Source organism: Sminthopsis crassicaudata, chromosome 2 (assembly GCF_048593235.1).
Source record: "Sminthopsis crassicaudata isolate SCR6 chromosome 2, ASM4859323v1, whole genome shotgun sequence".
In the NCBI taxonomy this organism is placed as follows: Eukaryota; Metazoa; Chordata; class Mammalia; order Dasyuromorphia; family Dasyuridae; genus Sminthopsis; species Sminthopsis crassicaudata.
Genome location: NC_133618.1, coordinates 5,581,702 through 5,608,684, shown reverse-complemented (window position 1 = coordinate 5,608,684; position 26,983 = coordinate 5,581,702). Strand labels below are relative to the sequence as shown.

General features: G+C 54.4%; 1 protein-coding gene across 1 annotated transcript in view; it reads left to right on the top strand.

Moving 5' to 3' along the window:
- The first annotated feature begins 4,003 nt into the window (after window positions 1-4,003).
- The window catches only part of VSNL1 (visinin like 1), a 381,159-nt gene continuing 358,179 nt past the window's right edge, over window positions 4,004-26,983 (top strand). Inside the window, exon 1 of the mRNA XM_074285405.1 lies at window positions 4,004-4,285. The gene's annotated coding sequence lies outside the window, so the exon portion shown is untranslated. The remainder of the gene's footprint in view (window positions 4,286-26,983) is intronic.

Genomic DNA, 26,983 nt, shown 5'->3' with positions numbered 1-26,983 from the left:
CAACGTGGAGTGGGACAGATAGCTGAAAACCTTGCTCCATGGGGGAGAACAGTAACTACGGGGAGCAAGGTGGGAGAAGTTTGGAGATCCCAGGAATCAGAGATCACTTTTCAAGAGAAGATCATCACACTGCCCCTGTGCCTCATTCAGGAAACATCAGCTCAGAGCAGAGCTCCAGAGAAGATAAAGAGGCCGTGGTTGGGAGGAAAAGGGGAGAAATTATTGAACCCCATCTTTAAAGAAAGGCCTGGACCCCCCGGCCCTGTCCTCGAGTCAGAGGCTTTGTTCAGAGAGGCAGAGGGACCAGGAGATGCAAAGACTGAGACTCCTGGGGAAGGAAAGCTTGGAAGAGGGGACTAAAGGGATCCACGGGGGGGGGGGGGGGGGGGAAGCTGATGGGAAGTGGGAGCCCTGAGCACAAGGTTAGGAGGGTGCGATGCAGGGAAGGGGATGGATGGGATAGATGTCATGGAGAGAGAAATGACAGCTTCCTGGGTGTGGAGAGTGAGGGGAAGCAGCCGAGGGGGTAAGCTGGAGGCTGGCGGAATGAGGGAGCGGAGCTAGGGCCTGGGGGAGGGGGGTTCTGCTGTGGGAAATGCTGCAGATGGGCTGGCCTGCAGGAGGGAAGGGCAGACGTCCCACTGACCGTCCGCCCAGGCTGAGGCTGCAGAAAGGAGCAGGACTCAGGAAGCTGTGTCCAAGGGAGGGCTTCCAAGTCTCAGGCCTTCTCACCGGTACCTTGGAGAGTGTCTGGAACCCACTGCACCAGAGGAAGGAAGGGAGGGAGGAAGCTCTCCCTCCTCCCCTCCGTCCTCCCTCCCTCCTCTCTCTGCGTTCTTCCCCTGCTGTGCAAATGCCATTGCAGCAGTGCAGCTTGGGATGCAGAAAGCTCCCTCTGCCGCCCCCCACATGGGAAGCTTGCCAAAGACCCACAGCCTGGGCTCAGAAAAAGAGCGAGCTCTTGACCCAACATGCAACGTTAATGCAGTTAATGCAGACACTGCAAGAGCAGCAGCGCAGCCCAGAGACAAGAGGGACAGCACGGCCCGGGGACAGATGGATGGACAAGCAGCATGGCTTGGAAACAGGCAGACAGAAACACTGACGGCATGGCCTGGAGACAGTCCCAAAGCTGGAGAGGACTTTGAGGCTCATTTCCCAGGAAAGGACACTGGGACCCGCCCCAAGGCCCCCAGACTTTTGGGAGGGGGGGGGAATTCAAGCCCAGCTTGGGTCCCTCCAGAAGAGAGTCTGGGGGCTCCGCCCTGCTCAGTGGGGGCCTCCACCCTCTCCTTGAGCCTCGAAGGCTCCTGAAAGCCTGGAAGGCCTCGGGCGGCTGCCCGAGGGTAGAGGCCGCTCAGGCCAGATGGAGGGCCTGCTGGCTGCCGGGCTGCCCCTTTGGGGCCTTCCTCAACTAAGGGAAAAGGCGCCTCCTGCCCTGGGCACTTACAAGCTCCTTGATTGCCTTTGTCAGCTGGTGATGCAATGTCAGGAGCGTTAGCCTGGGAATCCTTGAGGCAGGGGCCGACTGTAGGGCTCCGGGAATCCTGAGGAGGGCGGGTCAAGGACGGACTGTTCTGTGAGTCCCGAGCATGGGACACGCTCCGGGAGCGAGCGCCCAGTGCGAAGGGACTGGCGTTTGGGGTGACTGCAGCTGGGTGGTGCAGTGGGCAGGGCACCGGGTCTGGAGTTCAAATCCAACCTCAGAGGCTTCCTTTCAGATGCTGGAGGGACCCTGCGCAAGCCTCAGTTTGCCTCAGTCAGTTGTAAAATGAGCGGGAGAAGGACCCCCCCCAGTATCAGCCAAGAAAGCCCCAAACGCCTGTGAAGCACTTCGACCACAAGAGCCATCCCACGTCCCCGCGCCGGCAGCTGCAGGAGCCCGAGTGAAGAGAAGCCCACGCCCCGGCCGGCACTTAATGGAGCCAAGGGCCGCCAACGGCCCTGCTCTCACCTTCTTCCCTCCAGAGCCTTCCTGGGAGGGAGGGAGGCCGGCCTCTGCACAGCCTTCGCCCCCTTGCAGGTGCCCATGCGGCCGCTTCTCCACACGGGGGAGCTGCCCTCGCAGAGGGGGGCCTGGCCCAGGACTGAGGCCGGTCTGTCTGTGGGGACAGCCTGGGCCCTCGCGGAGGGAGGCTCAGAGAGAGTTACTCACTGCAGGTCGGAGGGGCGAGAACCGGGATGGGGCAGGGCCCCCACTGAAGGCCCTTAGGGGGCGCCCCTCAGGCAGTCCCTGCTCCCGCTGACACGGGTCTCCTCCAGCAGACGAGCTTCTCCCGGCTCCGGCCCAGGTCCTGCCCTCCCGCAGCGCCCCATGCTCCTTCCCCTCGGGTACAGGGGCCGGGGACATCACGCGTCATCTCGGGACACAGAGGATGCCGACACCGGTGGGTGTGTAGTGACCACAGGCCGCACAACCCCCCCCCCATCTGGGACACGCCCTCCCCTCCCGCGTCCAAGGTCACGGGGAGGATGGGCTCGAGCTCAGGGGTCACGGGGAGGATGGGCTCCAGCTCAGTGGTCACGGGGAGGATGGGCTCCAGCTCAGTGGTCACGGGGAGGATGGGCTCCAGCCCAGTGGTCACGGGGAGGATGGGCTCCAGCTCAGTGGTCACGGGGAGGATGGGCTCCAGCCCAGTGGTCACGGGGTCAGAGCCTTGGGTCAGGATTCCCGCCCCGCACCTTCGGCCGTGGCCGATAGAGACGCCCAGGGAATGTCCGCCTCCCGTTCACACTGACTCTGGCCTGGTTATCCGGGCGCCAAGCATCTCGCTAATGATCCGTGAGAGGAGCGGGGCTCCTTCCAGGTCACGTGGGAGTGGAGTGCAGCCTCTGAAGCCCACATCCCAGTCCCCGGATCTGCAGAGAGGAGGGAGCGACCGCAAAGACCCCATTCTCAGGGAAAAGTCAAGCTCCTCAAGCCTGGTCACTGGGACTCCATTTCCTCATCTGTTAGAGGGGGAGGGGCTCAACTCGGGGAGCGGGGATGGTGGGCGGAGTCAGGAGTCCCTCTCCATCCAGCCTCGATGGGGTAACGGGAGCAGAAGGAAACGGCTCCCCGGGGCCCAGGAAGGGGTGGAGGCGGAGCGCGAAGGTTGGGTTTGGCCCCTCCCAGTCCTGTAACGTGTCCTCCCGCGGTAGTGGCAGCGCCATCTTGGGGGGTGCCGGGGAGGGAGGGGATCCCTGAGAGTGCACATGCCAACCTCTAATCACAAGTTGTCATCACCACCATCGTCCTCATCACCTCATCACCATCACCACCATCATCATCCTCATCATCCTCCCCATCATCATCATCACCACCATTATCCTCACCATCACCACCATCATCATCATCCTCATCACCATCATCATCCTCACCATCATCATCGTCATCACCACCATCATCATCATCCTCCTCCTCACCATCCTCATCCTCACCATCCTCCTCCTCACCATCCTCATCCTCACCACCACCATCATCATCATCCTCACCACCATCCTCATCCTCACCCTCCTCCTCCTCACCACCACCACCACAGGCCCCTTTGCCATCCCTCCTTTCCTTCCGGCCATCTCCCGGCACCATTTACCACGGGGGTCCTCTGGGGGTCCAAGGCTCACAAGGGCCTCAGGCCCGCGCTCTCAGCCGGCTGTCTTTTTACAGAGGAGGGAGCCGGGCCCAGAAGGAGCCCCTGCGAAAGCACCGGCGGCGGGATTTGAACTCTCGGACCGGCAGGGGAGCGGCGCGGGCGCCGACGCAGCAGCGGCCCCTGGCGGCCTCGGCGGGGCCTGGGCGCATGCTCAGCTTTTCCGGCGGGCGGGGCTGGGTCACGAGCCGGCGGCGCGGCAGGAGCGCCGGCGGCCTCTTCCCGCGCCGCGTGCGCAGGTGCTCTCGGCCGCAGAGGGGGCGGGGGCGGCGGGAGGCGGGGGCGGGGGCGGAGGCTGGGGCCGGCGCGCCTGCGCACTGCGCCCAGCCCAGACTGTCAGTGGGACCTCGGAGCCGAGCCGCTGCAGAGGCTGAGCGCGGGCGCGGACCGGAGCCGGAGCGGGAGCGCGGGCGCGGGCGCGTGCTGCGGCGGCGGGGCCGGGAGGCGCGCGCCGAGCTGGACTGAAGCGGCTGCCGCTGCTGCTGCAGAGAGCCTGCTGAGCCCGGGACGGACGGACCGGCGGCGGGACCGGCGCACGGACAGGCGGGCGGGCGGACGCGAGCGGCACGAGTCCGGAGAGCGCCCGGAGCCTCCGAAGCCCGAGCTGCCAGGGCTCTGCTTCGCCTCGAGCGGCAGTCCGCGCGGCGCTCCGACCAGTAAGTGCCCGGGCAGCCTTCCTCCCTCCTCTCCCTCCCGCTCCCGGCGCGTCCTGCATGTGCGGCGTGCGCAGCGCGGCGGCGGGGCGGGGGGCGGGGGGCGGGGCCGGGAGCCCGGGGGCGCTGCGGGTCCTCGCGGAGCCGGGGAGGGGGCGGACGGACCCGGGGCCCCGGGGGCGGGGGCTGTGGCGGGCGGCGGCTCGGGAGCCTTCGGAGCCCGGTTATAAATAGACGCGCGCCTTCCTCGCGCTGGAGCCCCGAATTCGGAAGCGGCAAGTTTCCCGGGGGCGGCGCGAGCCCTCGATGGGGCGGACGGCGCGGGACTGGCCGCGCGGGGTCCGAGGGCGCTGCGGTCCGGGCCCCAGAGCGGGGGAGGGGCTGTCCCGGCCCCCCGGCGGAGCCCCCATCCTGCCCTCGGGGTGGCCGCGGGGGGTCCCGGCGCCGGGGGCTCGTGCGCGCGATGCCCGAGGGGCCGCGGGGGCTCTGGGAGGAGCGGGCGGGGTCGGGGGCTGCGGGGGCCCTGGGAGGAGCGGGCGGGGGTCGGGGAGCGCGTGCGGAGGGGCTCGGGACTGCCCGCCCGGGAGCGTTGCGGGCTCGCCGCCCGGCCGCCTTGTTGTTGTGGGCTTGCCTCCCGAAATGCGCTGCCCGCTCCCGCCCGGCTCCTCGGGCGCAGGGGGATGGGCCGCCGGAGGAGCCAAGGTCACGGCTCGGATCCGGGGAGGCTGCTCCGCGCCCGGCAGCCCTTCCTCGCAAGGTCAGAGGCGCGGGGTGGGGGCCCCGCCGCGGTCGGCCGCGGGGGTGGGGGGAGGGGAGGTCGCTGCGGGCTCCCCGGGATGGGCTGAGAGGGCTCGCGCTGCTCCGGCGAGTTACCTGCAGGAGGGGCGGGTGGAACCTCGCGCGGCGGCGGCGGCCGTGCCGGGAGAAAACGCAGGTCCGGGGGGAGGGGTCCTTGGCGGAGACCGCAGGGTCAAGTTGAGGCAGATTCCGGGAGGAAAAGGAGGAACGCGCTGGGGAGCCTGGCACTGGCTGCCTACGCCTCTTACCTGGCGACCTGCGTGCGGCCCCGGCCCCTGGGTGAGCTCGTGCCCCAGCGCCCCGGGGATGGCCGAGAAGAAAGTGCCGCGGTCCTAGGAGCCCCGGGCAGGAGGTTCCCGGCGGGCAGAGGCGGCTCCGAGACTGGTCCGCCGGGTGGTGTGTGAGTGTGAGTGTGTGTGTGTCTGTGTGTGAGTGTGAGTGAATGTCTGTGTGTGTGTCTGTCTGTGTGTGTGTGAGTGTGAGTGTGTGTGTGTGTGTGTGTGTCTGTGTGAGTGTGAGTGAATGTCTGTGTGTCTGTCTGTGTGTGTGTATGTGTGTGTGTGTCTGAGAATGTGTGTGTCTGTCTGTGTGTGTGTGTCTGAGAATGTGTGTGTCTGTCTGTGTGTGTGTGTGTCTGTGTGTCTGAGAATGTGTGTGTGTGTCTGTGTGTGTGTGTCTGAGAATGTGTGTGTGTGTGTCTGTGTGTGTGTCTGTGTGTGTGTGTCTGAGAATGTGTGTGTGTGTGTCTGTGTGTGTCTGAGAATGTGCTAGTGTGTCTGTGTGTGTGTCTGTGTGAGAGTGTGTCTGTGTGTGTGTCTGTCTGTGTGTGTGTGAGTGTGAGTGTGTGTGTGTGTGTGTCTGTGTGAGTGTGAGTGAATGTCTGTGTGTCTGTCTGTGTGTGTGTATGTGTGTGTGTGTCTGAGAATGTGTGTGTCTGTCTGTGTGTGTGTGTCTGAGAATGTGTGTGTGTGTCTGTGTGTGTGTGTGTGTCTGAGAATGTGTGTGTGTGTGTGTCTGTGTGTGTGTGTCTGTGTGTGTCTGAGAATGTGCTAGTGTGTCTGTGTGTGTGTGTCTGTGTGCGAGTGTGTATGTGTGTGTGTGTGTGTGTGTGTGTGTGTGTGTGTGTGTGTGCTCGGGCTCCCAGCCGAGGCCACGGTGACCATTTCAGCACTGAGTTTCGAGGGCCCTGCAGGTGCTACCCTAACCCCAAATTCCCTCCTGCCATTTTATACTGCGGGAAATAGGTGGAGGGAACTTGCTCAAATTGGAGTGAGTGTGTGTCTGTGTGTCTGTGTGTGTGTGAGTGTGTGTCTGTGTGTGCATGTGTGCCTGTGTCTGTGTGTGAGGTTATATAACACTATCTTCCATGTGCAAAGCCCTCTAGGGTTTAGAAACCACTCTGGGCCCACAGGGTGAGCTCGGGGCCCCCTGGCAGCTCGTCTCCGACCCTGTTAGCCGAGCTCTGGGCCTTGGTTCAGTCTTGGGGATCCCTCTGGCCCCCGCCTCTCTCCTTATCTCTCGGGATCTCTGCCCCAGAATGACTTTCCACGAGTCCCCCCAAGCTCAAAACCCCCTTTCCTCAAAACTCTGCTGTTTGAAAGGGGCGCCTTGCCCCCCCCTCCCCCCCCCCCGCAGCAGGAAGGAGCGGGGGCCGGTGGGTGAGGGGACTGCGTCATGGGCGAGGAGGACGGTGCTCGGGAGTGAGGGGAGCAGAGGCCCGAGAGGGAGGGATCGGGAGCTTTGAGCCCTAGCAGGTGGGCGGGGGAGAGCTGGTCTGTGCTCCTCTGTCTGTGTTCGGGAGGAGGCAGGAATAGCTCAAGCCTTCTTCACCTGGATGCAGGAACTTTATAAATCAATCAATCAATTTCAGCCGAGTTGGTTTCCTTTGTAATTGTATGTCTTGTTTCGGGGCTTCCCCAGACGGCCAGAGGTTAAGGGCCCTTTGGCCGGATCCCCTCTGGGGGCCTCGGACGCAGGTCCTGAATTTCCCGTTTGATTGGAACTCAGGGCTTAGAGGCTCAGTGTGACCTGTCAGTTCTGGAAAGACATCGAATGAGACTCGTCCCTTCTCTCTGCCCATCTTGCCCTGCGCTCTCCCTGGGGCCGGACGCTCCACATTCCCTGGCTTCTGTTACTCCCGGTAACGAGGCTTGGAGATCCCTAGAGCTGCCTGGGTCCCTCCATCTTCCTAGATCTTGCTTCTGCATGACAGCTTCCCCTTCTCCTCATCCCGCCCCGCCCGAGCCCACCTGCTCTTAGTCCCCATTCAGTCACAATCTGTGTATTGGGGATTTCTGGGAGAAGAGGAAAATTCAGAGCAGACCGCGGCTTCCCTTTCCCTTCCCCGCCTGTCTTTCCTTGTCCCTTGCCGTTGCTCCGTAAGGGGAAATAGTGTGTTCTGCCTGCGAGCTGGTGAATCATCCAGAGGGGTGGGCTCACCTGCAGAGCTGCAGCAGAGATGCAGCCGTACCGCATCCTGCCTAAAGCAGCCCCGCATGGGAAGGAGGGGGGAGAGAGAGAGAGGAAGAGGAGGAAGAGGACAGAGGGGAGGGAGGGGAGGGACAGTATCGCTGCTGCTCTGGAGTGGGGAGGGACGCTGAGCTGATCCCTTCCTCTGGAGGAATAGAGCTTCCCAGAGATGGGAGCATTGACATGTAGACTGAGGATGGCCATGACCTCTCCCCCATCACTTTTCCCAAGGGGTTAACCGAGCTGCCACAGAGTTCAGTTCCCAGCCAGAGCCAGAATTTGAATACAAGTTTAAAATACAAGGCTTTAAAAAAAAAAAAGAAAAGAAAAGAAAAGAAAAAAAGAAAGAAAGAAATAAAGAAATCTACCTTTCTCTCTCTCTCTCTCTCTCTCTGTCTCTCTCTCTTTCTCTCTCTGTCTCTCTCTCTTTCTCTCTCTGTCTCTCTCTCTCTGCCTCTCTCTCTCTCTTTCTCTGTCTCTCTCTCTCTGTCTCTCTCTCTCTGTCTGTCTCTCTCCGTCTCTCCTTCTCTCTCTCTCTCTCTCTCTCTCTCTCTCTCTCTCTCTCTCTCTCTCTCTCTCTCTCTCTGTCTCTCTCTGTCTCTCTCTGTCTCTCTCTTCTCTCTGTCTCTCTCTTCTCTCTCTCTCTCTCTCTCTCTCTCTCTCCTCTCTCTCTCTCTCTCTCTCTCTCTGTCTCTCTCTGTCTCTGTCTCCTCTCTCTCTGTATCTCTCTCTTTCTCTCTCTCTCTCTGTCTCTCTCTGTCTCTCTCTCTGTCTCTCTCTTTCTCTCTGTCTCTCTGTCTCTCTCTGTCTGTCTCTCTCTCTCTCAAAGAGTAATATCTGTAAAGAATTTTTTCACCTTACAACTCTACATAAATCTTAGCTATTATCTCTTTTTCTCTTTCCTCTCCATCCTTTTCTTTTTTTCTCTTCTTAATTCCCACTTCTCTTTTCTCTCCCTCTCTCTTCTTTTTTCTCCCCTCTCTCTTCCCCTCTTTTTTTTTCTCTCCTCTTTTCCCTAGCTCTCAAATCTTCCCCCAACTCTCCCCATCTCTCTGTTACGATCCCCACTCCTTGAATCCCATTAAGAAAATACAATTAATCCCCAGAGGCTGGGGCTGGAGTGGGGGGGATGTTTGTCTCCCTCTAATCTGAGCGTGTGAGTGCAAAAATAGAGTCCCCAGTCTTTGAGGAAGCCAGAGAGATGGTAACAGTCAAGTTTCCCAACTCAACACAGGCAGCAATTTGTAAACAGATGTCCTTCCCCACCCCTCCCCTCCCCCATTCCCATATTAGGACTAGAAGGAATTCTGACAAGTCCACATTTTTTCCCTGGAATCCTGCTGCCTTCCTGCCCTTCTGGGCTTACCTCGATGCTCTTGCGTCACTGAGTCAGTGCAGGGGATGCTGGTGGGGAAAGGGGGGCCCTGGGTACCTGGAAGGAAAGTGAGGGATCCGACTCACCCACTGCCAAGCTGCTGCCTCCCCCCTCCCATTTCTGTTCCATGCTGTGTCTCCCATCTCTGATATCCAGTCTGGCCTCCTGTGTTTGGGGAAAAGAACTGGGAGATTCTGTTTGGGGCAGCCTACCTTGGGGGGAGCATAGGATGCTGGGGGTGGTCTACATATTCAGTTCCAGCTCCTTTTGGGGAGACCTGCTTAGAAGACGGGCTGGGGGTCTAGGTGCCCTCTATCCCCTCTGCCCTCCTGCAGTGATGGGCTAGGAAGGGACTTTTTTTTCCCAACAACTTTCCTGTTTCCTCCCCCTCCTGGACACCTGGGTGTAGACAAATAGAAACCTTGATGGCATCCTTATAGGAAGGGGTGAAATCTCAGTCCCCCAAGATGGGGCTTCTTCCCGGCTGGCTCTGTGACTTTGGCCAAGCCGTCTCTCCTCCCTCACCCAGTTTCCTCCCCGGTAAAATGGGGGGTGAGGGGTGGGGCGGGGGTTCGCTCCCTTCCAGCCCGGAGATCTTGCTCCCTCCCTCTGCCCGAGGTGCTCGCCAGTGCCGAGATGCCGAAGGGTGGCAAATGGGAGCTTCCTTCAGGGAAGCTCTTCAAGGGTTAACTTGCCTGCAGAGTATAAATAGTAAGTCATTGATCTTCCTGGCGCGCTAGCAGTTAACTGGCAGGAGATCATTAGTAAAATAATACAGTTTCCGAAGGAAAATGCCTTTCCTTAATCCTCTTTAATAAGAACCTGCCTTCCCTCTGGGCAGAGGCCATTCTTGCTTCAGTCTTCTCCCAGCCTCCCATCCTCGCCCTCCCCAGTACTCAGGACTAGCCCGGACCCTGCACACAGTAGGGCTTCCCTAAACGATTCATTGGCTTTTGTGGACCACCTCCCCAAGGCTGGCGCTTTGTAAAATTTAAAGTTGAATAATCAACAAAAGGTGGGCTGGTTAAGCACCTACTGTGTGTCGGCTACAAAGACCCCAGGGAAGCCATCTCTGCCCACACGGGCTGCTTTTCCACACAGAGGAGGGAACGGCATTTGTGCATGTACGTGAGGGGAAATGAGGGAGGGGTGACGGCTGAACCTGCAAGGAAGGCAGTAATGGGGTCAGGGGGAAGGAGGAGTGTGTATGAAGACAGAAGGCTAAAGCTTTCCTCTGGGCCTTGAAGGCAGATAAAGTGCCTTCCTCCCAGCAACTTTCTGATGTTGGTGCAGCCAAGAGCCATTATCCCCATTCCGCAGATGAGGAAACTGAGGCTAGGGGAAGTTAAGGACCATTCAAAGCCAGAAAGTGACAGAGGAGGGACTTGGGCTCCTCCTTTTCTCAGATCCTAAATGTTCTGGTTGCTTGTCCCAGCTTTGTGCCCTGGAGCGCACTCGCTGCCCTGGGAAGAAGGCAGCCAGAGCTACAGCGGGACTTCTGCCCCTCCATCCTCTGAGATCCTCCTCTGCTGCACCCCTTTGACTAAAGATGGGGGGGATTGGGGGGATTCGGTTTTATTAATGTGCAGTTGCTGCTATCTGCATAGAGGCGTTCATTCTAATGCAGTTATAAAAGATTCTTCTTCCCTTTCTTTGCAAATAAAGGCATGGGCGTCATTTATGTTTTTATGACCATTGATGTCCCTAAGCCAGTTGTAGGAGAACACCGACTTCTGCTTTCACCTGGGATCAGGGACCTCCAATGGGACGGCCTGGGAAATTATCCAGCCTGCTCTCCACCCCCATTTCACAGATGAATAAGCCAAGGTCCAAGGTCACGCAGGGGATCAGTAATGGAGGTATGATTTAAACTCAAGCCTCTCACCCCAGAACTTCTGTACGGCCTGAAGGAACTTATCCGGGCCAGCCTCAACATTTGAGAGCCCCAGAGAAGGAGAGGGGCATTTTTCCAAGCCCCCAGGGGGAGAAGGCAGAGTTAGGAGGCCCAGCCCTACCCCCCACCATGGCCAGGGCTCTGCTTTGGCACCAAGTGCCCCAGAGACCCATCCATGCTCATTGTGTCCAGAGCCAAGGTGGGGATCGGGAAGCGCCCACACTGGGCCGACCCCACCGCCGCCCACTGGGCTTTCCAGTTTGTTTCTCCAGAGAGCGCCCAGAATTGAAGGTCTCCTGGGCCTGCAGGTGCTCATTACATAAATGGGAAGATCCCTGGAATACTGCAGAAACTCTGGGGAGGAGTGAGCCGGGGAAGCAATAACAAATTGCTGGGGAGTCAACGGAGCTTGGCTCTAATAACCAGGTGTCCCAGTGCGCTCCCTGGCCACGATGCTCCACTCGGAAGTGGAGTCCTGGAGCCGGAGCCGGAGCCCAAAGCCCTCTGGGCTTGTCCCAGCCTCATCCCCAAGGCCTGAGCCAAAGCCAGGCTCTCAGCTTGGTGCCTGCTGTGGCAAAAAGCAGAGCCAATGGTGGCCTTGAACCAGGGCTTAGAGCTCTGAGCCCCTGCCCGGCTCTGAGGTTAGGCAATGGGTATTCTCAGGAGGAGGAGGAAGGAGTGAGGGAGAGGAGGAGGAAGGAAGAAGAGGAGGAGGAGGGGGAAGAGAAGGGAAAGGAGAAAGAGAAGGAGAAGAAAGAGGGAATGGATGGGCAGCTCCTTTGAGTGAATTCCTCCCAGAAGCCTTTCTTGATTCCCTCCCCGCTCAGATTGTGTTCACTGGCTATATTCCATTCATCTGCAGCAGCTTATCATTGCTCTCTTTTGAGTGGAAACCTCTTGAGGGAAGGCTGTCTCCCTGTTAGTGTGTGAATGTGAAGTATTAATAAGTGCCTGGAGGGCTAGCTCCGGCCATGGCTAGTCTGGAACCCTCCCTCTGAGACTTCTTTCAGCTGGATCCCTCACAACCCCCCATTGCCTCAGTTTCCCCATTTCTAAGATCCCTTCCCGACTGATGTGAAGACCACATGAGGTCACGTTGGCAATAAAGGATTCTGCAAACTGTAAAGTGCGTTCCAACCTCACTTATTGCTTTAAACACATGAGGGGCACTTACTCAATCGTCCCTGGAAACCCTGGAGAGGTGGCTGCCCGCCGGGAGAGAGCCGGGAGGATTCCAGGAGGACGACCTTTGGGATGGCCCTTGTAGGAGTGACCTGGGATGAAGTTTAGATATAGAAACAGGTTGACCCAGATGCCACTTGACCTCCCCAGGCCTTCTACACATTCCAGGCAAATACTTGAACAGAGCTCGCTTTTCCCCCAGGCTCTGAGCAGGTTCAGGGAACACCAGTTTGCACGTGACAAACTTGGGGGCCTTCACCATTTCCTGGCCCTCCTTATGTGGACATTTTCCAGCTAACCACCGGGCTTAAAACATGGGACCCAGAAGTGAACGCCCGCCCCCCATGGACGCTCCAACCCGGGCAAAGGCCCAAAGACTCTCACCTCCTTATATCTGGAAGCTGGATCTCGGCTGGCCTTGGAGCCAGAAAACCTGAGTTCTAACTAGCTAACTAGTCCCTAAACTAAGCCTAACTGTCCCAAACTAGCTTACCAACCCTGTGCTAATTCTCCCATGCCGGTACTTTGGGCACCATTTAAGTGTTTGCTTTGAGTGGAAGGAGCTTCCTTGGTGGTTTCAATGTACTGTCGATTCAGGTTGAATAAGCAGTGGTCCACTTAAACCCCCTGATTATTCTCAGAACAGCTATCTCTTTATATTTGTCCTTTCCCCATATTCCTCTCTATAAAGTTGATTTATTTTTTTAAGATCCAGGTTTGAACCTTTCACTCATCTTCACTGAGTTTCATCTCCTCAGACTCAGCCTCATGCTCTGCCCTGTCAGATCCTTTGAATCCTAGCTCTTCCTTCCAGTGGGTTAGCTCTCCTTCCCAGCCTGGCCCCATCTGCAGTTTGATAACGATGCCATCGATGTCATTACCCAGGAGCAGAGCCAGACATGGAATTCTGGGGCTGTTGGCTGGAAACCGCTCCCGGGTTGAGATTGAATCATTATTGAACAGGAAGGCTCCAAGTCCATCACATTACCCTCACCTGCAGGGGCTCTGCCCAAAGGAAAGTAAATGTGAGCTGGGAACTTCTCTAGATACCTGTGGGCTTACTGGCGAGATTTCTGTCTTAGGGACTACGCCTTAAACCCTACTCACTCTGGCTCTCCTTGATTGGCCAACAAAGGGCCCCAAGCCTCTTTTGGTCATTGTTTGGCTCTGATGGCTCAGAGTGTAAATAGCAACTGTTTCTGTTTTTGTCTGAAACCCTGAATGTCTTCCCTCCCAGACTGATTTTTTTTTTTTGGTCTATGTATAAAAGAGGCCATTCTTTGCCTTACTTCTCACCTAGCCTTAAACACTGAATGGGTGTTGCCTCAGACAAACTGAGAACTGTTGGTCTCAGGACCTTACCTAGTTTAAAATGGCCAAGGTCTCTCACTGCCTCTGGGGCCATCTCCAGTCATCCCAGATGGCTCTGGAGGAGAAAGTAAGATTAGTGACCGCATAACCCTCCCTCATTTCAATCCAGTTCACTTACAAGTCATGGAATCACCTCCCTGATGTCATGATCTTCAAGAATGAAAGACAAGTAACAATAACCAGAACTCTTTTCTAGCCTGGGTCTCCACATCTTTCCAGAACAATAACAGGAAAGACTGGAGCAAGTCCTTTGCTAAACAAATCTGGACGAACTGGATCTGCAGACTTCCCTGACCTATCTAGTTCAGTAATTCTGTCCAAAATGGAAAATATGGTTAGACTGGCGTGACCTGTTCTGGAAGCCACATCAGCTCTTTATGATCAGCAGTTCATTTTCTAGAGCAAGACCTTCAGAGAGAGAAAGCTCATTACCTTCCAAGGTAGTCAATACTACCATTTATGTTCAATGAGGAAGAGCTCTGTGCTTTTTTATTTTTACATTTTTATTTAAAGTTTCCAAGGTAGTCAATACTACCATTTATGTTCAGTGATGAAGAGCTCTGTGCTTTTTTATTTTTACATTTTTATTTAAAGTTTGGAGTTCCAAAATCTATCCCTTCTTTCCTATCCTCCCTCCCTAAGATAGCAAGTAATCATGGGATATACAGTGCAAAAACATTTACATTTTACTTATTTTTTACAAGAAGACTTGAATAAAAAGGAAAAATGAAGGAAAGTGAAAAACAGCATGTTTAATCTACATTCAAACCACTCTGGGGCAGATAGATGGCTTCATCATTAGTCCTTTGGGATTGACTTGCTGAGAATAACCAAGTCGCTCATAGCTCTTCATCAAACAATACTGTTGTTACTGTGTACAGTGTTCTCCTGGTTCTGTTCATTTCACTTTGCATCAGTTCATGTAAGTCTTTTCAGGTTTTTCTGAAATCATCCTGCTTGTCATTTCTTATGGAGCAATAGTATTCTATTACAATCTTCTTCAGCCATTCCTCAGTTGATGGGCATCCCCTCAACTTCCAGTTCTTTGTCACCACAAAAAGTGATCCTGTGGATATTTTTGTATGTGTTTGGTCCTTTTCTTTTTACTCTTTATTTACTTCTTTTGTATTTCTTTGGGATATAAACACCCAATACCACTTTTGGCTGCTTGAGATTTGGAGAAATTTTTCCATCTTTCCAAGTCAAAATACAATTTGCTCCTCTGTGAAGCGAAAGGACTAGTCTCCGAGGCCCCTTCTAGCTCTTCCATTGTGACGTTGCATGGTCTGGTCCAGCCCTGGCCTTCTAGGAGCCAGCTCTGGCTGTATCCAATACACCCTGCCCTTCGGGAGGATGGGGGGCTCACATCTAGATCTTCACATCCTGAGATTGTCACTGTACCACTCCCTGTTTGAAGCTGCTAGCCTTCAGGAGCAGTCCTAGCTCAGGAGTCAGATTTTACGGATTCCACTGCTACCTCAGACCCTCCCTCACCCTGTAATCTTGAACTCACTTCAACTGTTCATCAGATACATATGTAGGTAGCTGGCATAGTGGATGGAGACTGGGGCCTGTGTATTCAGCCCCTTACTCTTACTAAATGTATGAGTTTAGCTAAATCACTTAATCACCGTCTGCCTCAATTTCTTCTTCTGTAATATAATACTTACCCCGCTGGGTTGTTTCACACGAGATAAGGTTCATAAATCACTTTAAGACCTTAAAATTCTCCAGCAATGATTGCTAGCAATCATTGGCAATCCTGTAAGGTCCCTCTCTCAGCCCTGACTGTCCATGCTCTCTGTGTGACACAGATTTTTAATTTGGTGTGACTTCTCGGGTTCAAGAATATACTTTGAGGGTCCAGGTTTCTAAAACTACTTCCAGTAAGCACATTTGGCTTGAAACAATGGTATTAGATAAGAGCACACAGTGAAACTTGTCCTCATAAAACCTTCCCTCCATAAACTGGGTCCACAGTCCATGAGTATCCATCGTGTCGATAGGAAGCTAGTATACGCCCACTGGTTAAGGAAGTGTACACCTCTCTCGCCATTGAGCCTCGGTAAGGGTTCTTTCACTTGTGTCCTGTCCGACTCAGTGTCTTTGCTAAGAGGGCCTGCTCCTGTGGTCTGCTAGAGCTCTCTCTTCCTGAAATCCACCATCGGCTCTTTTCTCTACTGCCGGACGTCAAGCTCGTCAAGGCTTCCGGGTCCCAGAGATTGCCCGACCGTGTCTGTCCGTCTGGAGAGCGTGTCCCTCTTATCCTGTCCTTTTCCAGACTATGGCAAAGTCTGTGAGGTGCTGGAAGCAGAAATAAAAATGAAACTGTTCCTATCCTCAGACTTTCCAACAAAATGTAATAAATAATAAATAAATAAATAATTTGCAAGGGCACCAGCAAGGGGGGACAGCCCGAAAAGCCTGGTGTAGGAGCTAGCCCTTGTGCTGGAGCTAGGGGTTTTCAGGTGCGGAGGTGAAGAGGAAAGATGTGGGGACATGGAAGCCATAGCAGAGGAATCAGCGGGGACCGATTTGGCTGGAAGATCCATATCTGATGGGGGAGCAATGTGTCCAAAGCCTGGAAAGGGCACCAGACTGGCAAGGGCTCGGTGGCCATGCAACAAAGGAGCTTGCTTTTTATCCTCGGGCCGGTAGAAAGCCTCTGGAGGCTCTAGAGTTGAGGAGTGACAAGGTCAGTTTTGTGTTGTATGAATAACCATGTGTGGAGGCTGCAAAGGACTCCACAAAGTGTGGAGAGGTTGGGAGGCTATTGGAGAGATGTGATATATACAAGTCCGCGTCTCCTAATTCCAAATGAGTCGGTAAAAGGTTCTGCTGTAATTCTTCTGTCACAGTGACCTGAGGGCCTTAAAGTTGGAAAAACCCTTTCCACATATATGTTATCTCACCTTGTCCTTACACAGCCCGGTGAGGAAGACACGACTGTTCTTAACCCCATTTTACAGAGGAGGACACTGATGTTGGGATTAGAAAGTGGGTCCCCTCCCCTTTCTTGCCGCCCGGCCTCCGGCCCTGCTTCCTGTGTTTCTGTGCTCCTCCATACGTTCCCTTATTCACATTTATGTAGCACGTCTGGGATGATTAACCAAGAAATGGGGAAAGTTCACTGAGATTTCATCCTCCCCACTTCCCGACAGCTCTGGGTAAAGCAGACAGGAGAGGATGAGGAGCCCAGGCCCCAAGGGCACCCAGCAGCACCAGGACACCCGGGGTTCTGGGAGGCAGTGGCGGCCAAGGGGAGGGAGGGCCCGGTCTGGCCTCAGGCCCTGGGCTTCCTTCCTGGGTGTTCTGGGACCTTGTTTCTCCCAGTGTGGAATGAGGCCCCCCGACTGAGTGACTTCTGAGGGCCTCCCGACTGCCGCTCTTAGCCCGAGGGAGGTGGGTGAGATGATCTTGAAGGTGCCCCATTTTGCAGATGAGGAAGACTGAAGCTCCTATCTCACAATTCAGGCAGCAAACGTTTATTAAGCTCTTGTTATGTGCCCAGCATCATGGGAGAATTTGGAAGGCTCTTAGTGTGGACAAGACTCGCATAAAAAAGAAGAGTCCCTGCCTTTAGAGGCTGCCTCTCACTGTCCCTCGGGTTCTCCACCATCCCCTGCCAGTCTCCTCCCTTGTCTCCTCGCCTCCTCTTCCTCATACCCTCCCCCCTCTCTCAGGGTTAGGACTGCGCTGTTTTCTTGTTACCAGATCACTTTTGAGGCGAGTGAACCCCGCTGCACACTGGCTGGTTTTCATGGAGGAGCAAAGCTTCCGAGCCGTGGGCTTTCTCTGAGGGGAAGAAGGCTCCTGACTGCCAGTGCTTCCGGAGCCCGGCGATGGCCTTCTCCAGGGATGGCAGCACCGACCGAAGCCCTGGGCCTCCCCCTCTGGCCTCTCTCTCAGGCCTCTCCCTCCAGCCTCTCCCTGCGGCCTCCTGCCCCCGGCGTGGCTGAGAACGGGAGGCCTCTCTCCTGGGCAAGCCTGGGTTTCGCCTGCCTCTCCCTTGCCAGTGCCTCCCCCTCCCGGGCTCTGCCCCTGCAGTGACTAAGCGGCCTTCCCTGCTGGATGGAGGAGGAGGGAGGCACTCATCCTCCTCCCCCAGGCTGGTAGAAGGCCTTCAGCCCGGAGATCTTCCAGCCTCCCGGCACTTTTACTGAGGGTGGAACCGGAGCCCGGAGACAGGAGGGAAATAGTCAGGGACACGGCCTTGGGTTGGTTGGTTCTGCAGAGCCCCAGTTAGAGCTATTTTGGGAGCAGCTACTTAGCCGGCTCTCTGTATGTGTGAAGGAGAGGGAGCTGCCCGGGAGGTCAGTGGGCCACAGGGGAGGCTGTTCAAACCCGGGGACTGCTGGTCCCTGCCCTGGAGGCTTAGGGAGCTGCCTCTGAGTGGCCTCAGGTCAGGGGCTCTTCCTGGGCTGGATGTTGGCTGGATGTATGCATGCAAACATACATAGACACACGCGTAGATAACCATGTTACACGCACATCCATGTACACATAGACACACATACCCATAAATACATGGACAGACCCATATACAATATATGTGTACACAGCACACACAAACATGTACACATAGATACACATAAATATATAACCACATACACATACCCATACATCTACACATGCACACACAAATATGTGCACATATACACATCTAGTCATGTATACATGCATGCTTACATACATGTACACACATACAGACATGCCCACTGGCATGTATACATGGACTTGCATGCGTATATTCATGTGCAATGTGTGCACATGCACACGTATATGGCAGTGCACATGTGTTGTGTTCCCACAGATGGCATGCACATAGACTCATGCACACATACATGTGCATGCATATGTCCATATACAGTGTACACATACACACACAAACATGTGCACCCATGTACACATATATTCATGTAGGCATTCATGTATGTGTGCATGCATAATGCAATCAACATGTCTGATACATGTGTGCATGTGTCCATGGTGCATGCAAAAATGCATGTACACGTGCCCATCCACACATACACATGTGTACAATACACACATAGATACATGCATATGTATCCAAACACATTCATATATACACATACAAAATACACCCATACATATACATATACACATATCCTGTACACATATATGTAATAAACACCTCTGCAAACACATATACATCACACATCCCTACCCATATGTACATTTATATTCATTTGTACATACATATATGCAATATACATATATAGACCTATATACATACATCCACATACATGCACAGTGCGTGTGTACACACGTACATGCTAGGGCATCCATGGACTTGGGTGGGGAACAAATGGCATCTTTATTTTATGTCCGAAGGGATCCATATCCATATACACGTGCACACACACAAACACGTGCACACGTGGGTCAAGGTACAGCGTGTCCAGCCGTGGCCAAGCAGAGTCTGGAGGCACCGAGGCGGGTCTGGCGCGTGGCTTCTCTTGCTTTGTCCCCAGTGGTTGTCTTAGACTCCCACCAAGTTGTGGTTGTTGCCGCTGCTCCTGCTCCCCTGGCTGCTGTTGCTGCTGCTGTTACTGTTGTTGTTGCTGTTGCTGTGGCTGTGGCTGTTGGTGGTGTTGTTGCTGCTGCTGTTGCTGCGGCTGTTACTGTTGTTGTTGCTGTTGGATAGCTGTTACTGTTGTTGCTGTTGGATAACTGTTATTGTTGTTGTTGCTGTTGCTGCGGCTGTTGGTGGTGTTGTTGCTGCTGCTGTTGCTGCGGCTGTTACTGTTGTTGTTGCTGTTGGATAGCTGTTACTGTTGTTGCTGTTGGATAACTGTTACTGTTGTTGTTGCTGTTGCTGCGGCTGTTGGTGGTGTTGTTGCTGCTGCTGTTGCTGCGGCTGTTACTGTTGTTGTTGCTGTTGCTGCGGCTGTTGGTAGTGTTGTTGCTGCTGCTGTTGCTGCGGCTGTTACTGTTGTTGCTGTTGGATAACTGTTACTGTTGTTGTTGCTGTTGCTGCGGCTGTTGGTGGTGTTGTTGCTGTTGCTGTTGCTGCAGCTGTTACTGTTGTTGTTGCTGTTGGATAACTGTTACTGTTGTTGTTGCCCACTGTTGTTGGAGCTGTTCTTGCTATGGTTGCTGCTGTTGTTGCTGTTACACTGTAAGTTGTTACAAAGTGAATGAGCGCGAGCAGCCTCCTACACAAGCGCCACACTAGGGCAGGCCAAGGCTGCCATCTTGGGGAGGGTGCTGCTCTGGCATCCGCCTCTGGGGGGGGAAAGCCTGGCTAGGACACTTGCCGGCCGGGCAGCCCTGGGTGAGGCAGGTTCTCTGAGGCTCTCGGTCCGGAAAAGGGCTGGTGGTTGGGGGGCGTGGGTTTAGACCTCAGAGCCTGACCCACTGGGAGTTTTTGTTCCCTGGGACTGGCCTCGTGATTTCCCTGGTACCCGTGCACAACTTCCAAGGGGGCAAGTCCTTCCCTCACATGTTCGCACCTTTTTCTCCGTTTCTGAGCCTCGGGGAGCTCCGGCAGCTTCAGGGATTTGCCAGGACCACCCGGCCAGCGCTTCTCAGCGCTTCTGGCCTCCGGGCCCTCGGCCATGTTCTTGCTCCAGTGACCGTTGTTCTTTGTGTCCATCTTCAAACACTTCTAGAAGCTGGCTGTCCCTCTGGGGCCCAAGTGGGCTCGCCCTCAGCAGGATGCCCCGGGAGAGGGGGATAAAAAGAGGGGGGGACGGCCGCTGCACCTTCCACGAGTGAAGCCCGCTTTTCTGCATTGGACAAGGACTGAGTGGAGGGCTGAGCCAGGCTAGTCAGGAAGCCCTGGCTCAGGGGCCCAGGAGCTCCGGGCCCAGCACTGGGAAGGTTATTTGGCCGGGGCTCCACTTCCTCTGCCCAGGAACTCCCATTGGAGGGCCTTGGGCTGCTGCTGGCCTTATTTGCGGTGGTTCCCCACAGATAACACCTGGCCTGGTGGGGCAGCCAGTGAGGGGGGGGGGGGAGACAGAGAGACAGAGACGGAGAGACAGCGGGGTTGGGGGGGGGGAGAGAGAGAGACAGAGACAGACAGAGACAGGAGACAGACAGAGAGAGAGAGGGAGGGAGGGAGACAGAGAGACAGAGAGACAGGAGAGAGAGAGAGAGAGACACAGAGAGATAGAGACAAAGGGAGGGAGAGACAGAGAGAGAGATAGGTACAGAGACAGGGACAAAGACAGAGACAGAGAAAATTAGAGAGGGAGAGAGAGAGACAGACAAAGATTCAGAAAGACACAAAGACACAGAGAGAGACAAAGACAGAGACAGAGACACAGTTAGAGAGGGAGAGGGAGACAGAGAGAGACAGAGAGACAGAGACAGAGACAAAGAGGGACACAGAGAGCACAGCACTGGACTGAAAATCAGAGCATCCCCCCTCTGCTCCTCACCTTCCTGGCTCGTGCCTCAATTTCCTGCTTTGCAAAATGAGTTAGTTGAACTAGGTGATCACTGAGCTCCTTCTAGCCCTAAATCTCTGGTCCTGTGCCAATTCTAGAACCCATTGCCTCCATTCCTGTTCACTGCACAAACATGAAAATCCTCCTGAGGAGAGCCCTGGGAGGGGAGAAGAGATGAGGTGTGCTTAAATCCCAGTCAGTGGAGCACATGATTCATTTATTTGGGATTCAGTTTTACCTGCAGTAAGAAAAATGGAGACTACAGAAAGATAGAGCTGGGAAGGGGAGGGGATGGAACCTAGAGGGAGGATGATAGAGCTGGGTGAGGATGTGATTGAGCCTAAAGAGAGGATAATGGAGCCCAAAGTACGAGAGGGATGAGCTAAGACACATCAGCTTTCTGGTGGGAACGCCTCCGGCAAACCCCCAGCCCTCGAGGCTGCCCGGAGCAGCTTCCCTTTCTGTGGGACGCCAATGGCTGCTCCTTGCACATTTGCTACTGCAGTCGCCTGGCTGGGAGTTTCTTCCTTATCCCCAAAGCTCAGAGACTTAAATCCTGCGGGTCCTTTTCCAAGGCTTTGGAAAGAGGTGACTCACAATCTCCAGAGCCTTTGGGAGCTTCCCTGAACCCGGGTGGTGCTTTGGGGGAGGCTGTGGGAAGACAGTGGCCAGTGGCGCCTGCCTGAGATCCCTCTCATTCTGGAGCACCTCCGGCATTGACAGGCCAGCTTACTTTAGATTGGGGCAGGCCTCCAGGATGAGCTCAGGGCCACTCTCCACCAAAGGCCTCCCTGCTCTTACCTGCTCTAACTTCAGTTCAGGTGAATCTGACTCCCTGAAGGCGGGGTATGTCTCAGGTTTTTGTCAGTTGCCACTCCCTGCATGAGACTTTTCTCCATCTCCCCATTTTCTTTCTTTTTTAATTTTTAAAGTCATATTTTAGTTTCCTCCAATTATATGTAAAAAAACTTTTTTTAAACATTCACTGAATTTTTTTTAAAGCTTTGGGTTCTACTATGTTCAAAGGGTTATCAAACTGTGCAGACCCTTGATCCAGCAGTGTCTCTGTTGGGCCTGTGTCCCAAAGAGATTTTTTTTTAAATTTTATTTAGAATTTGTTTTCCCACAGTATATATGCATGAGTAATTTTTTAAAATAATATTATCCCTTGTATTCATTGTTCCAACTTATTCCCCCCCCTCCCTGCACTCCCTCCCCCCGATGACAGGCAACCCCATACACCAAAGAGATCTTAAAGGATGGAAAGGGACCCCCATGTGCAATAATGTTTGTGGCAGCCCTCTTTGTAGTGGCCAGAAACTGGAAACTGAGGGGACACCCATCAGTTGGGGAACGGCCGAATAAATTGCGCTATGTGAATATTATGGAATATAATAATTTCTGTAAGAAAAATAATAATTTATAATAAATTCTGTAAGAAAAATAATAATTTATAATAAATTCTGTAAGAAATATAATAATTTATAATAAATTCTATAAGAAATATAATAATTTATAATAAATTCTGTAAGAAATATAATAATTTATAATAAATTCTGTAAGAAATATAATAATTTATGATAAATTCTGTAAGAAATATAATAATTTATAATAAATTCTGTAAGAAATATAATAATTTATAATAAATTCTGTAAGAAATATAATAATTTATAATAAATTCTGTAAGAAATATAATAATTTCTGTAAGAAACGAGCAGCAGAGAGGCCTGGAGAGGCCTACAGGAACTGATGCTGAGGGAAATGAGCAGGACCAGGAGATCGTTGTACACGGCAACAAGATTATACCATGGTCATTTCTGATGGACGAGGCTCTTTTCATCACTAATGTGATTCAGGCCAGTTCCAATGGTCTTGTGATGGAGAGAGCCATCTGCCCCCAGAGAGAGGCCTGTGGGAACTGAGTGTGGAGCACAGCATGTACTTTTACTTTTTGTTGCCATTTACTTTCGTTTTGTTTTCTTTCTCATTTTTTTTTTTCCTTTTTATCTCATTTTTTGGTGCAGCTTGATAATTGTGGTGATATGGAGAGAAGAATTGCACGTTTATTACTGGCCGTCTAAGGGAGGGAGTGGGGGGAAGGGAGGAAAATTTGGAACCCAAGGTTTTGCAAGAGTAAATGTTGATAAAGGATTCGGAGTGTGCAATCATGTAAAACATTGCCAAGTCTGAGCTCCCTCTTTGTTAGAGCTTCTCCCCCGCCCCACAGTTTGCCTTTTGACTTTGTACACATTTTGTTTTCTTAGCTGGTCACATGCTGTTCTCCTCCTTGAAATGTAAATTCCCTGAAGGCAGGAGCTGGGCTCACTTCTGCCTGTCTGTTCCCTGCTCCTAGCCCAGTGCTTGGCACACAGTAGGACTGCAGAACTCGTGCGCCGGAGCTTGCACTCAGGTAGGAAGTGTATGACGTGCAGAGTTCTTTATAATGTTTTGTCCCTTTTAGTCACATCTTCATGACCCCATTCGGGGTTTTCTTGACAAAGATGCTAGAGTGGTTTTGCCATTTCCTTCTCCATTTTACAGATGAGGAAACTGAGGCAAACAGGGTGAAGTGACTAAGTCCTACAGTTAGTAAAAGTCCAAGGACAGATCTGACCTTTCCCAGCTCCAGATCCCGAGCTCTATCCACTCGACTACCTAACTGCCTCCAGGTGAACATCATTAGATGGAGATTAGTCAGTCTATAATAAGCATTTCTTAAGCACCTACTGCATGCCAGCCTCCGGGGCTAAGGCCAGAATACAAAGAAACTACAAAGAAAATAAAACATTCTTCCCCCTCAAAGAATTCACTTTACTTAAGGGGAAACCACAGGCTCACACAAATAAGTGTTAAATAACCTATTTGGCAGGGGGTGGGAAAGGGAGGCCTGGGGGAGGGGGTCAGTCAGTGAGGGCCCCCCATAGAAGGTGGGTTGTGCTGAACCTCAAAGGGAATGAGAGCCTCTAGGAGGTGGCAAGGAGAGAAAGTGTCTTCCAGGCTTGGTGGGTGTCCTGTGCAAAGGCCCGGAGGTGGGAGATGAGATTGTGTGGCAAGCCGGGGCATGAGATGGAGCAGTGAAGAGTTTTAAGTGCCAGACAAAGGAAGCGCTTGCACTTTAAGCTTAAGGCAATAGGGAGCCCCTGAAGCTTCTTGAGCAGAGGTTGGGCCATTGCCTGTTAGGACTTTGGCAGCCATGGGGAGGATTAGAGAGAGGAAGGACTATGTCCAGGGAAACCATCCATCGAGGGCAAGTGAGAGCTGCTATGGCAGGAGAGCCCACCAGGCTCACGGGGAGAGTGCCTCGCTACCCCTGCGGTGGCTGTGGACCTTGGCAGACCTTGGGAAGGTCAGCCGGTGTAGACTCCTCATGGCAGGCTGTCGGAGCTTAGGGGCCGGCTATCTCATCTCCCCGGGCTTAGAGAGATGAGCAACCTGAGGCCCGGAGAGGGACTGACCCGCATCCTGGAGCCTCTGAGCCCGAGGTCGGGCGTTCCCCTCCCGCTGCTTCGGCTGGGCGGGGCGCCCTGGCCCAGGAGCTTGCTGGGGCTGTGCCGGGCAGGCTGGCCGGCCTGTGCCCGTGGGCGCTCCACGCAGCTAGCCTGCCGGGTTGGATTAGGGAAGAAGCCCACGTGGCACCCTTGGGGGCTCAGGAGCCGGCTCCCCGTCCCCCAGAGGTTTGGGGTTCACTTTTGTTCCATTGAAAAGTTTCCAAAACCACTAAAAGGAGGCGATCTCCTCCAGGAGAAATCGAAGCCACAGAGAAGCCCATGGGGGGCAGTCCCGGCAGAGAAGGGGTCCGGACACAGGGGGGGGGGGGTCACCTGCAGCCCTCCCCGGGCCTGACTCAGAGGCTGCCCCGGCCCGCTTGGCCAGACTGCCTCGGAGAAAGCGGGCTGGGCCGGCAACCCATGGGAGCTCTGCTCTTGGTGTCGGTTCTGGGTGCGAGAAAAGTGAGAGGCGAGAGCAGAAATGCAGGACTGGGGGGGGGGACTTCTGGCCCAAGGTCCCCCCTCTTTGAAACAGGAGAGCTCTTCTCGGCAAAACAGGGATCCAAGACTATTCCCAGATTCGTGACAGACCCGGGGCTGGGACGCAGAACCGGGCCTGGGACACAGACCTGGGGCTGAGACACAGAACCAGGCCTGGGACACAGACCCGGGGCTGAGACATAGAACCGGGCCTGGGACACAGAACCGGGCCTGGGACACAGAACCGGGCCTGGGACACAGAACCGGGCCTGGGACACAGAACCAGGCCTGGGACACAGACCCGGGGCTGAGACACAGAACCGGGCCTGGGACACAGAACCGGGCCTGGGACACAGACCTGGGGCTGAGACACAGACCCGGGCCTGGGACACAGACCCGGGGCTGGGACACAGACCCGGGGCTGGGACACAGAACCGGGCCTGGGACACAGAACCGGGCCTGGGACACAGACCCGGGGCTGAGACACAGAACCGGGCCTGGGACACAGAACCGGGGCTGGGACACAGATCGCCGTGGACACTTGCCCCTTTCCCCTTTCCCTCTCCGGTTTTTGGTCCCAATTCTTCTTTCCCGACATGACCCATGTGGAAATAAGTGTCACATGAGGGTCCATGGAGGCAGAGGGAGAGGGAGGGAGAGGGCAGGAAAGAGAAAAAAGGCTGGGAGCTAAATCTCAGGGAAGTCAATGTTGAAAACTGAAAAAAAGAAAGGCAGAGGGAGGAAGGACGGCGCAGACAGGCTCAGGCGTCCGAGGCTCAGGCCAGGGCCTTCTTGCATCTCGGGGGCAGGGGCCGTTTCCGTCCTTTGTCCTGGCACTCTGGACCCATTCGGGGCCAGCTCTGGAACGAGGGAGTGCAGGGGACAGAGCCCCGGGCCTGGAGGCGGGAAGGCCCTTCCTTCTTCACGAGCTGCAGCCTTCCTGGGCAAGATCCCCAGCTGGCCTCTGTTTCCTCATCTGTAAAATGAACCAGGGAAGGAAATGGCAAAACGACCCGAGTATCTCTGCCGAGAAAACTCTGAGGGGATCCCAGAGCCCGGCGTGACTGAGGCAGACAGTCCACGCTTCGCCTTCCGTTTTCCCACAGAGCGCGTCCACGGCCTCGTGTTTGTCTTTGGGCTGACAGACAGGGGCTGCTGGGTGGGCCATCGAGTGATCGGTTGTGTCACTTCCTTCCCAGCTCCAAAGGAGCCTCTCTTCCGACAAAGAAGCAAAGTCAGCTGACAAAATGGCCAGAGATGTCCGTGTTCCCTGATCTAGACCCAGGAAGGGACCTTAGAACCTAGAACACGGTCGTTTAAAGCAAAGAAAGAAACTAGAATATAGAAAAAAGTAGGTTAGAACAAAGAGCCTAGAATATAGAGCACCATGGAAGGTCAGGGCAAGGGGGGAGCTTAGAATATAGAACATGGTGGGTGAGAGCAAAGAAAGAGCCTAGAATATAGAACACAATGGTAGGTCGGGCAAGGGGGGAACTTAGAATATATAGAACAGGGAATGTCGGAAATGGGAAGGACTGTGGAAATGATCTAGTCCACCTCCTCCTTTGTCCGAGAGAAGCAGACCTGGGAAGGTTAGTTGACTTGGAACCAGCTCAGGAGCCTCGGAGGCTTTTAGGAGCTCCTCCGTGGCTCTCGAGCTCCTGCCAGATGTCAGGCTGCCCCGGCCTCGCACGCTGGTTTTCGGTTTGCCGGCGGGATGCTTAATTAGTACTTCGGAGGAGCCGTGATTAGGTCATCGAGGTTTTTCAGAGTGAAATGAAACCTATGAAATTTGATGGAGATAAAGCTGAAGAGGACAACTTGGGGGCGGGTGCTGTCAATCAGCTAGGCCAAAGGGAGATGATCCAGCAGGGGCCCTCCCAGCCTCTCCATCCCCTGTTCTAAGGCCCCTCCTAGCCCCCTTCCATCTCTTGTTCTAAGGGCCTTCCCAGCTGTGTGCTCCTCTCTCTCCCATGGCTCTTTTCCTCACCCACCATATTGACTCTCCTTCGTTACCTGGCTTGACGTCCTCCCTGGAACTTCTGGGCCTCGTGCCGTGAGGGCAGAGCTCGCTCGTCTTCCCTGGCACAGCTCTCGTGCACCCGAGGTCCCTGCAGGATGTCTGTCCTGGGGGGACAGCGCCGGACCTCCTGCCCCGCTTTAATGGGGAGCCAGAGCCTTTCCTGAGCACGTTTGTTCTTACTCTGAGAGGATCTCTGGGTTTGG